Source organism: Balearica regulorum, chromosome 2 (assembly GCF_011004875.1).
Source record: "Balearica regulorum gibbericeps isolate bBalReg1 chromosome 2, bBalReg1.pri, whole genome shotgun sequence".
Lineage (NCBI taxonomy): Eukaryota > Metazoa > Chordata > Aves > Gruiformes > Gruidae > Balearica > Balearica regulorum.
In genome coordinates this window covers 918,755-934,151 of record NC_046185.1, presented here as the reverse complement: position 1 = coordinate 934,151, position 15,397 = coordinate 918,755, and the positions used below count along the sequence as shown (strand labels likewise).

Below are 15,397 nucleotides of genomic sequence, written 5' to 3'. Positions count from 1 at the left end.
AGCACACGTGGTGGGGAGGGTCGGGAGTCAGCAGCTGCGACCGTCCGTGCTGGAATGCCTGCCTGCTCCTCTCCCTCGCTGCCCTGCCGCTGCCGGGCGAGAGCTCCGACACTGCTTCTGACTTGGGGTTTTTTTCCCCCTAAATATGATCAGCCCCCATCCTTAGGGATGCTGATCTTCCTGTCCCCAGAGCTCAAGGATATCAGTTATAGAATCATAAAATCATCGAATGGTTTGGGTTGGAAGGGACTTTTAAAGGTCATCTAGTCCAAACCCCCCCCCGTAAAGAGCGTCTTCAGCCAGATCAGGTTGCTCAGAGCCCTGTCCAACCTGACCTTGAATGTTTCCAGGGATGGGGCATCTACCACCTCTCTGGGCAACCTGGTCCAGTGCCTCACCACCCTCATCGTAACAAATTTCTTCCTTATCAGCCCTCCATCCACATTGGGTATCTTGGAGCTTGTCCCTTTCTGTTTTGGGTGGGTGGGTGTCCCCCACTTTAAAAAAAAAAAAAAAAACCACAACTTTTAGCTTTAGGGTGATCTTGCAGAGCTAAGAAAATACACGACAAGATCACTGCATCCTGGATGCAACCTATTACAAACAAGGAACATCCCAGCTTTAGCTTTGGAGCATATAGAAAACATCGTAGTGGAATAAGACGTGTAAAAATGGGCAAGAAAATAAGACCCAGCTTAGCTGAGCTGCGCTAAGGACCCAGCTCTGCATCAGGATCTGCCTGCACGAGTCTCTACGCCAGGGCAGCGGCGCAGCTGGGCGCACAGCCACGGGGAATTTGGAGGGGGGGGGAAAGTAACGTGCTTGCCAATATTTTTATAGACTTTGCTGGCTGGAAGCTCAGCTTTGTGGTGTTTGATATACGGCCCCTGATGTGCTTGTTTTCACAATCTTGGAATTGAAATGGGAGCTCCTCAGATCTGCAGAATTCCTTTTTGCAGAAATTTTGGGGGCGGGGGGGTAAGTTTCTGCCTTCAATTCTGATCACACCTGATTTTTTTTTTTTTTTTTTTAATTTCTACAGGTTGTTGCTTGTTCGTAGGCTTTTGGCAAATGGCTTAAAGTTCAAAGCATTCCGCTCAATATTTCACACTTCCAATATTGCAGAGAGATTATTACTATTAATAACACATTAATCATCTTTCCTCTGAAGATTTTGATTGGAAAAGCAAAATAAGATTATTTTTTTTAAGAAGCATTAGAGTCAGTGTTGGCAAGTCCCAGTGCTCGGGTAATCTTCAGTCTGATTTTTAGAAACTTCAGCACTGAAAATTTGGGTTTGTGAATACAACACTGACACTAAAGTTGTACTAATGTCTAGACCTGATTTGGGGAGACACATATGGCATGTTCTTACAGTGCCAGCACACATGAAGCCACCATCCAAAATCATCCATCTTCAAGGTGGAAACCATCTGCTACGTTGGGTTGAGGAGATGCGGCTTCACCCAGCACCCACCTTGATCCCACCTCAGAGGCTGGGCGAGACCCACCCAGGAAAACCAACTCCACCTGTCCCGAAACTGCCCCACAGATCCCGGCACAGGGGCATCACCGAGTGACTAAGACATAAGAGAAGTTAGTGTAGGGTGTCGTGCTAGTTGGTCTGGCTGGAAAGACGTGGTTTGGGTCCACTGGTTTGAATCTGGTTTGGCTGGAAACCCACGTGGTCTTAGAGATTTAAAAAAACCAAACAAACAACATGGATACTTGATAAAGTTCTTCTGCTGGTCTGATGGATCTTTTGGCTGTTCAGCAGAGGTCTATGATGAAAGGAAATGCTTTCAGTAAATGAAAAGTTTCTTATCAAGCAACGTGCAGGTGCTTTTGGGATGCAACCTTAGCATCCTGGAGAGGATGCTGGCTGCATACTGGGGTGCACGGATCGGTATCCTGCATGTCCCAGCCCTTTTTCTGGGAACTGTGCCTGCTCTTTCCCTCTCTGGCTCATCCCACGGTACCCTCCAGCTCTCTCTGCCACCCTTTTTGAACAGGCAATGGCAGCAAACGGCTCAGCCTGGTGCTGCCGCCTCTCCCACGCCGCGCGGGCTGAGCTCTCCCTTCCTCAGCAAAGAGACAATTTGGGTCCTTCTGTCCTCAGCCATCCTCTTTCCTTTAAAAAAAAAAATACTTCTTAGAGGCTGATATCCTCAAGACCTTGACTTCTTCAACTTGGTTGAAACAAACCAACAAGCTAAAAAAGTTACTAGTCGGTGTATGGAGAGATATAGGATCACATAAGCCTCCAGCGAAAAAGCTGGAGCTACTTTGAGAAGCCTGAGGTCAACCCAGCAAATTTGCTGCTTTCATGCAGATACTTGATTCATCTCCGCCTGTTTGTGTTATCTGCTTTCTGGCAGCTTTCTAGACTCTTTTTATTTTTTGGAGTTTAAAGGAGATAATACATAGCTAACGCTCGCACTGTGAAGTTTGGATTGGGAGCATCGGTACTCGCCAGAAAGCGGTTGAACTTGCTCTGATAAGAGGGAGAGAAATCGGATCCATCCTATCCTCTTTCTGAAGCTGTCCTTTGAAGCTGCGAGGGGGTTTTTTGTGTGCAAGCTGGTGTCTTATTCCTGTGTCCTCTAGGCCAGAAGGGACGTAACGATGCCAAAATCATCGATGCAAAATGGGACGTTGGGTGACAGGAGGGGTAGAAAATCTTCATGCGGCTTCAACTCTGCTCTCCGTGGCAAAGATTTCTCCGGGAGGGGGAAAAATGTCCAGGGCACAGCAGGGTGATCCCTCCCCCCGGTACCTTGCTGCTTCTGGGGATTTCCTAACCTTGGAATATCCTATTTAATAGCTACCAATGGGCTTGTCCTCCTTGAACTCGTTTGATTCTCTTTTGAACCTATTTATGGGGTTTGGCTGCATTGCTGAATACATTCCACAGCTTAATTATGTGCTATGAAAAGTAATTTCCTTTAGTTGTCTTTTAAACCTACTGCCTGATAACTACAGAGCAACCAATAAAAGGCATCCTGAAAAAAAAAAAGAGTAATCGTTTCCTACTCCCCTTCTCTGCATTACTGTTTATGTATAATGTGAAACTGGATTTTCAGCAATGTCTTTGCCGATCTAAAATAGTTGTTGGCTGTGTTTTATGCTCCTTTGGGACTTCTACATTCCAGACTGTCCTGGTTACTCTTTCCTACGTCTAGTATATATATTTTATATTTTTTTATTATTTTTATTTAAAGGACTGCAGTGGCACAAACATGTGGGATGTGGACACTTCTTGGTGGACTTGCCCGATGCTGTGGCCTCTGTCCTGTTTATTCCTTCCCAGTAATTCCTGACACTTGGAATAGGGAAGGTGGCACACGACAGCGCTTTGGGATTCCCCTGGGATCCCTGCTGACCCTCAGCACCGTCTTACCACCGAGGCATGAAGATGCTAAACTCGTGACCGGTACCATCTCGTTATGGTTCATTTAATCTGTGACATCTTCAAGCTTATTTTTTTCTGACATGTCAGTTTGACATACCCTGTTCATTCAGTTTTTTCCTCAAATAAGAAAGACTTTAACATGGGAATGTCCCTTATATTTGAATTTAGTCTTCCTGCTATGGCCTTGTTTTTGGTTGCTTTTTTCTCTCGTTGTTTATCCATCAGCTATTCCCCACACCCGCTCACATGCCATTTCCTACTAGATTCCTTTATTGAAGCTTTAATTTTCTTTTATCATCTCCATTTTAGTTTAGTTTCTATGGGAACAGAGACAAAGATGGAAATGGAAACTACCTGCTCTTGTCTTCCTACCGGGACACGTCTTTTGTGTATACAGTGCAGTAGTTGAGAGAAGCTGAAGTTCAGGAGGCTGCTTGGCTTCATCCAACAGGTCTTGTGTGAGCGAGCGGTGGGGTGGGTCAGGCAGTGGGTTACAACACAACGTTGTTATATTCTGCTATATTCAGGGGTAAAAAGAGCTGGGAAACCTCTACGGGAGCATCTGTGAGCAGAAATACTGGCAAGGCAGACTCTGCCCTCCTAGGAACTGTTCCTTGCTGTTAAGCCTGAGATCTCCAGTGGTGAATCTCATCCCAAATCTCATGGATTTTGATTCCCAGTGGAAGCGTGGTATTGCAGCAGGGATGGGTTTTCTGCTTTGGGAGCTCTTGAGATGGTGCTCGGCCCAACGCTGGAGAACATCAGATATCCCTTTTGGGTCTCAGCTCCTGAGCACGTGGTGGAGTCAGCTCATGGCGGGGAAGCAGTGGCACGTTGAAATGACGCTTTCCCTTGATCGGAGGGAGATGCACGTTCCCCTGCCCTGCGTGGGCAAGGCAGCTTCTGCGCATGAAGCAAATCCTAAACAAATGGCAACGCTTAGGTTTGTTCCTTCTGCATTTTACAAGGTTTTTCTCACAGCTCGCCCATGATTAGAGAAGACTGATTTCCTTTGTACTCGCCCGTTGTTGCTTCAACAGACCTTCGCAAAGGAGCGAAGGCTTAGGCAAGGTCTGTGCAGTTCCCATAGTGATTGTAATATTAATATTTAAAAGCGGCATTCCAGATTATCCAGATATCTAGTTCTTCAGAAAAGAAAGGAGCTGGCAAGAGCCGTAGTTCCTGGTGTCAAAGCTGGCAGAGAGAGCTGGGAGGCTTAACCTTATGCAAAAATACTCCTCCATGGTTTGGCTTCCAGAAGTGCTGAAGAAGAGCCTGGCTAGCTGGGAGCAAGTGGCCCAGGAGCTTTCTCAGAAAGCATTTCAAGTGAACCGCCTGCAGCAATGGCATATCTAAATACGTGTTGCCCCAGTTTAACCGGGGCCAGGCATTACTTAGTGCCTGTAATTTAGATTGCAAATGACTCTTGAGTTGCAAATCTCGTGTTCGTATCTCTAGCAAATAAAAGGCACCAGATGACTTAGGGGAAGTTTAGTGCAGACACTGTCGGTTCTGCCATGCTGTGTTGCCCCACGTGCGTGCGTACCCCTTCCAGAGCCGCCGTGTGAGCAGGGGTCTCCAGAACAGCATTTCTCAAACCAGGCTCGCCGGTGGTCTGCGAGAAGCAAGCAGTCTGCCTGCCGTTTCTTTTTCAGCTGCCAAATTCCTTCCAGACGACTAAAATACACGATGGTTTTCCATGCGAGCGCTGTCATCAGGCTGCTCTGCCTTCAAATGGCAAAGGGGGGTGGCTGGGATGATGCAGCACTGAGCAGAAAGGCGGCGGAGATGCCTTTAAGCACCCCACACGCAGCAGGAAAAGGGACCCTCAAAGCTCTTTCAACGTATGGTGTGGCAGGCTGGTCTTGAAAAGAAAAAGATCCTGCTTGTTTACAGGTTTCAACTTTTAAGCTAAAAGAAGATAAGTTCAGACTAGATATTAGGAAGAATGTTTTTATGCTGAGGGTGAAACACTGGCACAGGTTTCCCAGAGAGGTGGTAGATGCCCCCTCCCTGGAAGTGCTCAAGCCCAGGTGGGATGGGGCTTTGGGCAGCCTGGTCTATTTGAAGATGTCCCTGCTCATTGCAGGGAGTTGGACTAGATGAGCTTTAAAGGTCCCTTCCAACCCAAACCACTTGATGATTTGATGATTCTATGAAACATAGTGATTCAGTGCCGTTAAACTGAAAATCATTTTTCCCAGGCTTGCTTGCTAGGTGGTATCTCATCTTCTCCCAAGCGAGTCGCTGGGAGAAGGCTCCCTGGCTCTGCCTCACTTCCTTCGGTCCCTGGAGCTGCCCTCCTTCGCTGGGGGGCATGAAGGAGAAAAAGTCCAGGCTTGCAGGAGATCACTTATTTACACTTGTTTTCCCGGTCCTTTTTCTGCTGCAAGTTGAACCACGCTGCTAGAGAGGGAGCATGAGATTTTTCTCTTTTTCTTTTTCTTTTTTTTTTTTTTTTTTAAATTTCTGAACAGGGTAGGTGGTTGTTGTGCAACTCGGAGAAGTTATTTATACATTTCTGTACTCTGTCCCTATCTTGCAGTGTGCTTTCCTCCTCCAGTGCGGCCGTGGGCGGAGAACCGCAGCTCCATTTCTTCCTGGAACGTCTTTTTTGTTCACTTTATTACCAGAAACAAAAGCTGGAGGTACCGAGTTAGACTTACAAGCCTGGGGGCAAGAGTTTCATCTTCTTTTTCACGCCTTTCCAAGACATTGATCATTCTGGCTTTGGACCCAAAAATATCTTCTAGGGCAGTAATTTTTCAGCAGGGGTGTGCAGACTGCCGGAGACATAGGAGACCTGGGGTTTGTGGAGGTTGGCACACAAAGCGATAATATCCACGGCGTCCCACTGCTCGAGGAACGCCTCTCCTTCGTACAAACAGTCCCAAAAACCTGTAGGCAGGATCAGGAACTCGCTGCGTCACTCTTATTAACGAGCCTCTGTTGTGGCACTAATTGCTTGAAGCTTCCTCTGAAGATGAAGGGTGTGTGCATGGAGGGGGATGCTTCTCGGTGAGGGTCAGCACTTCTTGGTGTAAATCCTGGCGCTCTCCCAAAGGCAAGAAGTAATTTGGGGTAGTTTGGGCATGGTGTCTGGGAAACTGAGGATGACAACTCCTGTGGAAGGGCACGATGCCCTACAGAGCCCAAACTTGTCGGAGAACGCGGTAATGAAATACTTTGGGGCACGTCTGTCTGCCCATTGTAGCTCACATCTAACTCTAAGAAAAACTTAAAACCAATCTGACTTCCAGTCTAATAAATACGAAATGTCTGAAGATCACGTTGAGTGGAATAGGCTCTGACACTCGTACGAAAGGCTTCCTTAGCGTGTTCCTCTGAAGCTCGTCATCTGGTCTGGACAGAGATGGTAAGTGGTAGGGAGGAGAGAGGTCAAAGTCCTGTCTGCTGGGAAGGTGTGAGAGACTGGCCCTGGGAAAGTCCAATTTGTGCCAGTCTTTATCCTACAGCAGGGGTACTGCTGGAGACAGAGCGATGACAGTATGGTTGGGACCATGTTTGGCCACGATTATGGATGATACAGGTACTCTGAGGTTACATCTGAGCCCCCGTGCTCCCTTAGGAGCTCCTGAGCATCCTTGACCTTGTGATGGCCTTCAGCACTCGACAGCGGTCTGGAATGAGCTCTGCGTCCCCATCACATCCTTGTGATCTTGGTTCTTCTCTGCTTTTCCTAGTTTCTTAAATTAGCTTGAAATTTCTGGAACTTTGCTTTGATCCTTTGCTTTTTTTTTTTTCTTTCCCCATGGTTCCTTTCCATTCTACCTACACAAGTAAATTAGAAATGTTTTTTCACAGAAAAGAATATAGTTTGAATCTGGAGATGCTGTGAGCAGTCACTAAGCACTTGATGACATGGTCGCATGCAAGAAGTTTGAAATTTAGAGATTTCCTGATTATATTCAGAGAACAGATCTGGAAATGTCAGAGCGCACCATCTCTGAGGTACCAAAGCTGTAAATTTAGGATAGTTTCTGTATAGTTAATGTTTTTAAAACAAAAATCAATCCTCTAAAAGCAGTGGTTTGACTCCATGAATTTGAAAGCACAGAGCTTTTGATCTTGTTTGATGCATAAAGCAGGTCAGCTGAGAAGTCATCCCTAGCTGCACTTACCCACCGCTCCTGCATCTCTTCAGACTTCAATGTGTAGGTTGTGCTGCTGCTTTTTGAACTGGTGGAGGTCTCTGGATACAGCGGCTATGTTTTAGTCTACCCATAGAATCATAGAATCATCAAATGGTTTGGGTTGGAAGGGACCTTTAAAGGTCAGCTGCTCCAACCCTCTGCAATGAGCAGGGACATCTTCAGCCAAATCAGGTTGCTCAGAGCCCCGTCCAACCTGACCTTGACTGTTTCCAGGGACGGGGCATCTACCACCTCTCTGGGCAACCTGTGCCAGTGCTTCACCACCCTCATGGTAAAAAATTTCTTCCTTAGATCTAGCCTGAATCTCCCCTCTTTTAGTTTAAAACCATTCCCCCTTGTCCTATCGCTACAGGCCCTGCTAAAAAGTCTGTCCCCATCTTTCTGAGGAGCACAGTTTAAGTATTGAAAGGCCACAGTAAGGTCTCCCTGGAGCCTTCTCTTCTCCAGGCTGAACCAGCCCAACTCTCTCAGCCTGTCTCCAGAGCAGAGGTGCTCCAGCCCTCAGATCATCTCCGTGGCCTCCTCTGGCCTGGCTCCAACAGCTCCATGTCCTTCTTGTGCTGGGGACCCCCGAGCTGGACGCAGCACTGCAGGGGGGTCTCCCCAGAGCGGAGCAGAGGGGCAGAATCCCCTCCCTCGACCTGCTGCTCACGCTGCTGGACACACAGCCCAGGACACGGTTGGCTTTCTGGGCTGAGAGCACACATTGCCGGGTCGTGTCCAGCTTTTCATCCATATGGGGAGAGGGGACAATATCAGGCTAAATCAGAACTCAGGATCCAGCTTGATACTCCAGCAGCTCCTTGCCTTGATCCGTAACTGCATAAAGACCCCGAACCTTGCAGCTCGTAAGAATTTGGAAGGAAATCCAGCATGTGACTGCCAGCAGCGCTGCATCCCCTGCTAGGCAGTAGCTATTTCAGGACAGTGGGAGAAAACAAAGACAGACCTCTGCTCCGTCCTGACATGTATCTGCAGTAATTTCAGTGAAGGGGAAAGTGCTGACAAGGCAGAGATTGAACTCTAAAGCCACCTTAGGAAATAATAAACTTTTCTATCAAAGCGAATCAGTTGTATATTGGCCTGAGTCTTTGCTCATCCCTTTCAAATAAAATAAAAAAAGGAAAATCCTGCTCCGGCAGGCAAGAGCCGTCGGCTGCGTGTATTAACGCCGCGCTGCTTTGATGGGGAAGGGATCTGACTTTCTTTGCAATGTCAGGGGAAGGTTAGCAGGCTGATGCGGCGAAAATTAGACGTGATGTAACTATCGCAGCGCCAGTCGACGGCATGAATATTACGGCATGGCGTGCGTGACGAGGCTGTCAGGAGAAGTTAATAAGTGTTGGTTTTGTGGGTAGCGGGGGGTACGTTCCCGCGACGGGAGAGCGGGATCTCGAACCTTACGGCTCGGAAAAAGAGAAACAAAACTTCCATTTGATAGGGGTTGGCAGGGAAACGGAGCGGAGATGCTGGCTGCAAGGCTCTCCCGCTGGCTGATGCACTTGCGATTTCTGGGGCTGATAAGAAATATGACATTTTTTATGCTGAGGGTGGTGAGGCACTAGCACAGGTTGCCCAGAGAGGTGGTAGATGTCCCATCCCTGGACACAATCAAGGTCAGGTTGGACAGAGCCCTGAACAACCTGATCTAGATGAAGATACATTATTAGCATGAAAAGAAGATGCATTATTAGCATGAAAAAAGCAGCAAAAACCCCATTGTCGCACAAGCCATGGCCAGTTGGTGTTGTTCCTCTAAGAGCATCATTAACACAAGCAGGTTCTTTGTCAGGAGAAGAAGCTCCAAGGGCCGAGCAAACAGAAAAGCCCTTCTCTGGATGCTATTTGTGATGAAGAGCTTTCATCCCTGCTTTGCTCAGCAGTTTTGCAGGCTGGTGACCCTGGTGATGACTGGTATCGATCGGTGGGTGCGTGAGGAGCTTGTGCATCTCAGCTACAAAAGAAATCCAATCCAAAAATCCATCATGCCCTGATACAGGACTGTGCAGACAGCTCAGTGGGAGCCGATCCAGCTGCACAGCCCTACGAAAGCTCGTGCAGAGGGATGGAGCCAGCAGGAGCATTAGGTGATGCTTTTGTGGTCTCCTTAAACAGCTGTAAGTTTTGTGATGGTCACTGTGTGGCGTCTGTGTGTGGAGAGACCTGCAGATCCACCTGGACCATGCTGGTGGGCCAACTGCTCCAGGGATGGGTGGAGATCAGGGGTCTGTGCTGGGGAGTGCAGACATGGGAGAAAATCTAAGGATGGAGGTGTTAATATGTTTAAAAAGGGAGGGGGGGTTGTTAATTGAGCCCGAAAGAACTAAATGACAGCTGCCCCTTCCCCCTGGGCAGAAGTGCATAGTCACATTGGTTTCCTGACTCATTAATGCCTGATTTCATTGCACCAAAAATGTGCCCGCTACCCAAAATTTGTGGATGCTGGGCTTTGACACACTTAAACTACTTCATGCACATGGGTTGGGGCAATCCCCTGTATCCACTGGGGGATGGATGGATGGATGGATGGATGGATGGATGGATGGAGAGCGGCCCTGCAGAGAAGGACTTGGGGATGTTGGTTCAACATGACCCGGCAATGTGCACTTGCAGCCCAGAAAGCCAACTGTGTCCTGGGCTGTGTGTCCAGCAGCGTGACCAGCAGGTCGAGGGAGGGGATTCTGCCCCTCTGCTCCGCTCTGGGGAGACCCCCCTGCAGTGCTGCGTCCAGCTCGGGGGTCCCCAGGACAAGAAGGACATGGAGCTGTTGGAGAGAGTCCAGAGGAGGCCACGGAGATGATCCAAGGGCTGGAGCACCTCTGCTATGGAGACAGGCTGAGAGAGTTGGGGTTGTTCAGCCTGGAGAAGAGAAGGCTGCGGGGAGACCTTCGAGCCCCTTCCAGTCCCTGCAGGGGCTCCAGGAAAGCTGGAGAGGGGCTGGTGCCAAGGGCAGGGAGGGACAGGCCAAGGGGAATGGCCTGAAGCTGCAGGAGGGGAGATGGAGATGGGATGGGAGGCAGAAATCCTTCCCTGTGAGGGTGCTGAGGCCCTGGCAGAGGTTGCCCAGAGAAGCTGTGGCTGCCCCTGGCTCCCTGGCAGTGTTCAAGGCCAGGTTGGATGGGGCTTTGGGCAACCTGGGCTAGTGGAGGGTGTCCCTGCCCATGGGAGGGGGTGGGACTGGATGGGCTGTGGGGTCCCTTCCAACTCAAACCATGATTCAATGATTCTGTGCTTGTTGCTCGGAACTGCTCTTCTACTCCCACATAGAAGATGTGGTGATGTGGTTCAGCCCAGTTCCCTGCGAGGGAGGGGAACTGAAATTACTTTGTGACCATCACAGAAGACATTTGCCCAGGGACCATTACTGTGGTGTGGTGGATGCAGGACAACTGGAGTCATTCTGCAACACGGATGGCTTGGGATTTTGGCGGGGAGCATACCCAATTTTGGGATTCATCTGTCAGCGTGACTCTCTAGGCAGGAGGAAGGAGGGTGAGGAGCGGCGTGCGTGGGCAGCACAGCGATTTCGTGGTTTGGCTTTCCAGGAGAGCAAACGGTGGAGACGCAGAAGCTGTTTGCCCAGTCTCTGCGGGCTTGCTAAGGACCCACATGTCGGCCAACTCTCGTGTCACGTTGCATCCCCATTTAACAACTCCCCGGCTCAGCACCTGCACCCTAAGCAGGTAACTCCTGCTCGGTGGGAAAAGTCGGAGGTTTTTTGGTAACTCCGTCCCACTCAAAGCTTTTCTGCCAGCTCCAGCTGCCGTAGCGAAAAGCTTTGCTCCTTCGGTAGCCTGCCCTGTTGGTTTTTTTCAAGCTGCCTGCATCTGTCAGGCCAGTTAGCAAAGAAGTATTATACCTTTCGGGTTAACGATGTATTTTCATAAAAATGTTCATTGGCACTGAAATTACTAGTGCAGAAACAAACCCCAGCTCCCAAACACTTTGATATTCTGCTAACTATTATCTACCTACAGTTAATACTGTTTTTTTGCTGATGCTCAGCAATTCTGTATCTGTGCTGTGCCTGTATTCATCAGTCCAGGCTTTCTAAGGCTTGGCACCAAGGAACTACCTTTTTCTGATGGCTAAAATATTTTTTTTAAGTAAAATATCCCTGCAAAATAACATGTATAATAATTAAAATAATGTGCATAACAAACTAAATTGTTCCGCTCAGTCAGGGCATTTAAGAATCAAAGCAACATAGTGTAGATTATATTCTAGATTATAGATCATCCCTGGAAATGTTCAAGGTTGGACGGGGCTCTGAGCAACCTGATCGGGTTGAAGATGTCCCTGCTCATTGCAGGTGGGTTGGACCAGATGACCTTTAAAGGTCCTTTCCAACCCAAACCATTTGATGATTCCATGATTAATTTATTATTATTTATTTATTTATTTTAAATGGTGGGAATGAGGTAGGAATCATCCTCTTTGTGGGACTGTGCACAAACGGGGGGATTTTGGTTCTTGGAACATGTTTGGATCTGGAACACCACCATGCCTAAGTGATCACCCGGAGGTGAGAAAGTTGGGGAGCAGAGCACCTCAAGTGCTGTAGAGCTGCTTCCGATGCTGCTCGATCCTCCTTTGCTCCTTCTTAGAGGGTTCAAGAGTCAAAAAAACCAAAAATCCTCCAGCTTCTTCCCCTTCCAGTTACACAGATCTTTGCTCTGAGCCGTTTCCTTCTGATCGAGACGCCCGCCGAATCGATGTGGGCTTCTGACCCCATTATGCTCTGATATAGAAAGATGCTTGCTCGGCTATTTTTCCCCTTGTAACTGCAGTTATCAATAAATCCCAAGTCATTTTAAGTGTAAAATACTTTGAAATTTAAGCTTCTCCTAATCGGATTGGCTCAGGGCATTAATTGCTGTGGTGTCAGGAGGGATATGGAGGAGGATTTCTGGAGTGATGTCTGGACAAGGCATGGGTGATATTGAGTGGTGGGTCACTCAACAAGCAACACCCAAGTTGCCCAAGAGCCTCCATGGTTCTCTGAGGCCACATTAACCTTAATGATACAAATTCTGGCTTGGTAAAACCCAACTTCTATCACAACACGAGCACTGTAAGCCCTCTGATGGCCCCCACACCTCGGGATTGTTGTTATGAACCGTCGTTCATCATCACAGCCTGAACATGGTTCATCATCCCGTGCATGCCCACGGTCCATCAGGGGATGCTCTTGCGCTCACTGCATGGGGAGATGACCGACAGCATCTCCCGAGCATCCCTTCATCATTCCCTACCTTTGGCCCAAAAAACCAAAAGGGTTTCCAAGGAGATGGCATTGCCGTGCATTAAATACGCAGTGACTGGTGCCACGACAATTAAACCGATGGGGCGCGTGGTGGAAACAACTGAAAATGATGAGTCGGAGGACCTGAACAGCGGGATGTCCTTGCAGGGTTTCTACAGCAACAAAGTGAGGCAGGTATTTGTTCTCTGCCGGCTTTCTCGCCGTGTCTCCAATCCATATTGCTCTGGGGTGGAGGAGGGAATACATAGCATCATCGCTGTGGGACCGGATCTCCTTCCTAGGGAAGCTCAGGGTGATGATCCTCTCCTTAAGTAGCAAAATAAGGCATCTGAAACTTGAAGTTCAGTTGATTCTTGTGGCCTTTTGAATAAAGTTATAAAGTTAAACTAAGTCAGGGTTCGTTTCAACTGGCTTTGCATTTTCAGAAATCTAATCTCAGCATCAAGTGGGCTCCTTTTCTGGACAGTGCAGGGAAAAAAATGGATTTTGGGTGAGTCTCTGGGCTTTTTGGAGCCTTTCCTTTACAATAAGGTGAAGGTTTTCTAAGCAGCACCATGTCTCTGAGGCTCCCCGGGCACCTTCCACTCTCCTGCATCAGTTATAAATCCCTTTAACCCAACAGCAATAACATCTGCAATGTCTTGGACCATACTCAACGGGCTATTTAAATTTAGATTACTGCACTGCATAGTGCTATGGTGAGCTAGGTCTGAGTCTATTTGGCTACCAGCGCTTGCAGCAGACTTCTCTACTACCCATCACGGAGGGTTTTTGGCTGAAGCAGTAAATAATGATGGTAATTCTGGGCCAAGACTGCATCTGGTACCCAGATTAGTTATGCTGTACCTACTAGCTAGCAGCAGCACGTCGCCCACCTACCTGTTATCCCCGCTGCTGTCTTGTTGCGTCATACCTGGGAAGTACTATGTGTGGACTCTATTTCGGGCAAATATTGAGAGTTTTAGCCCTGAAGTTTGTGTTTCTGGGAGAAAAAAATGCAACATTTTTTACAAAACTTAAGACAGGATCTGGAATAAGACATGCCTTTATCGGAACCCTGTCTCCTAGTCCCATGGGTTTTTCTCTCCAAATTCGCTGTCACATGGGTACATCAGCTTCCCTGTCTGTGCCACAGGTCCAGCCACTCCAGACCCGTGGATTTCATTTGACTTTCAGGCAGATGAATGTAAGATTTGTGTATCTGACGGAAGATTTTTGTTGTTCTCCCTTTCTGCTGCCCAACGTGGGGCCGAGGAGGGTGGCCCTTGGCTATTGATCCTCTGCTTTGCGAAGGTGCAGCGTATTGAGCTGCTTGAGTTGATGAATTACCCCAGTAAATTAAAAGGCTGGGGAGAAAGGAGAACTGTGAACGCTAAATTTCTTCTTCTCCAACGGCAGGGAAAATAATGATGCAGAGAGAGAGGACCTGTAGCCCAGACACTGCTCGACGTTATTAAGCTGATAATTCACAGTGCAAACCAAGAGGAAATTAAGGGCTCTGGGACGAAAGGTCCTCACGTTTCCTTAACACACTAACTTTTTCTTTTGGGGTGCTGCAGACTTTGACCCTGGATGGTTTATAGCCCATGATGATCCAATTCTGTTAGGTCAAAACAGACTTTGATCTTTTTCAAGGTCCATGGAGCTATTTTTATCTTATCCTATCCCATCCCATCCCATTTCTAGTCTAGTGTAGTCTACTTTATTTTTGCTTCCCTGTGATAACTATGGAGTGCTTGAGCTCTCCTTTCACCCTAGAAGAGCCCTGGATAAAGGACTTTTTATTCCTCCCTGATGCAGATAGCCCAATATCTTCTTGGTAGGAAGATCCAAAGTCCTGCTGAAGCAGCTTCCCTCGACTCCGTGGAGGTTATTTTAAACTAAGGTGGTCAAAAAGAAGCATTAAAACTGGGACTCAAGCGCTGACATCCATCTAGGGCCAAAATAATTTCAATTTAAAGTGCTGGATCGGTGCATCATGCTCAGACCCGTATTAAAGCCTTCAGTAGAAACCTGGAGAAAATATTTAACTTTGCAAAGCTTGAGTTGGCCTCCAGCTGTACTGTCATGCTGCATTAAGGCTGCTTGTTAGGTCTGAGTTCTGCAGAATGAGACGAGGCATCGTCTAGGATTTCCACTTCTCTGAGTGCTTAGTCTCTGCTCTGCAAGGAAAGGCTGCTCGTCAGGTCTGAGTTTTGCAGAATGAGACGAGGCATGGTCTAGGATTTCCACTTCTCTGAGTGCTTTTAGTCTCTGTTCTGCAAGGAAAAGCTTAACTGTGGCTTTTTCTCTCTATGCCAAGAAGAGTTGGATATGTTTTCATCATGTAGGTATGTTTATTCAAACCTGGAAACCTCTGGCACCTGAATAAAACCCTCCTTTTTTTCAATCCAGTGGTTTAAATTGAGTTGGAAGATGAGCTGGACCCGCCGGAGGGCTTGGGGACAGGCTGCCAGCGTCTCCGGCCCATAAGTGCTTCGCCCCTACTCCCCGAGGACTTTTTTTCTTGCAAGTGCTTGAGCAAATTGGGCATTTCTGAAAACC

The 15,397-nt window shown here is 47.9% G+C and overlaps 1 protein-coding gene across 3 annotated transcripts in view; it reads left to right on the top strand.

The window, feature by feature from the left end:
* Positions 1-15,397, top strand: part of ARHGAP39 (Rho GTPase activating protein 39) — a 149,441-nt gene that overhangs the window by 69,405 nt on the left and 64,639 nt on the right. The window lies entirely within an intron of this gene.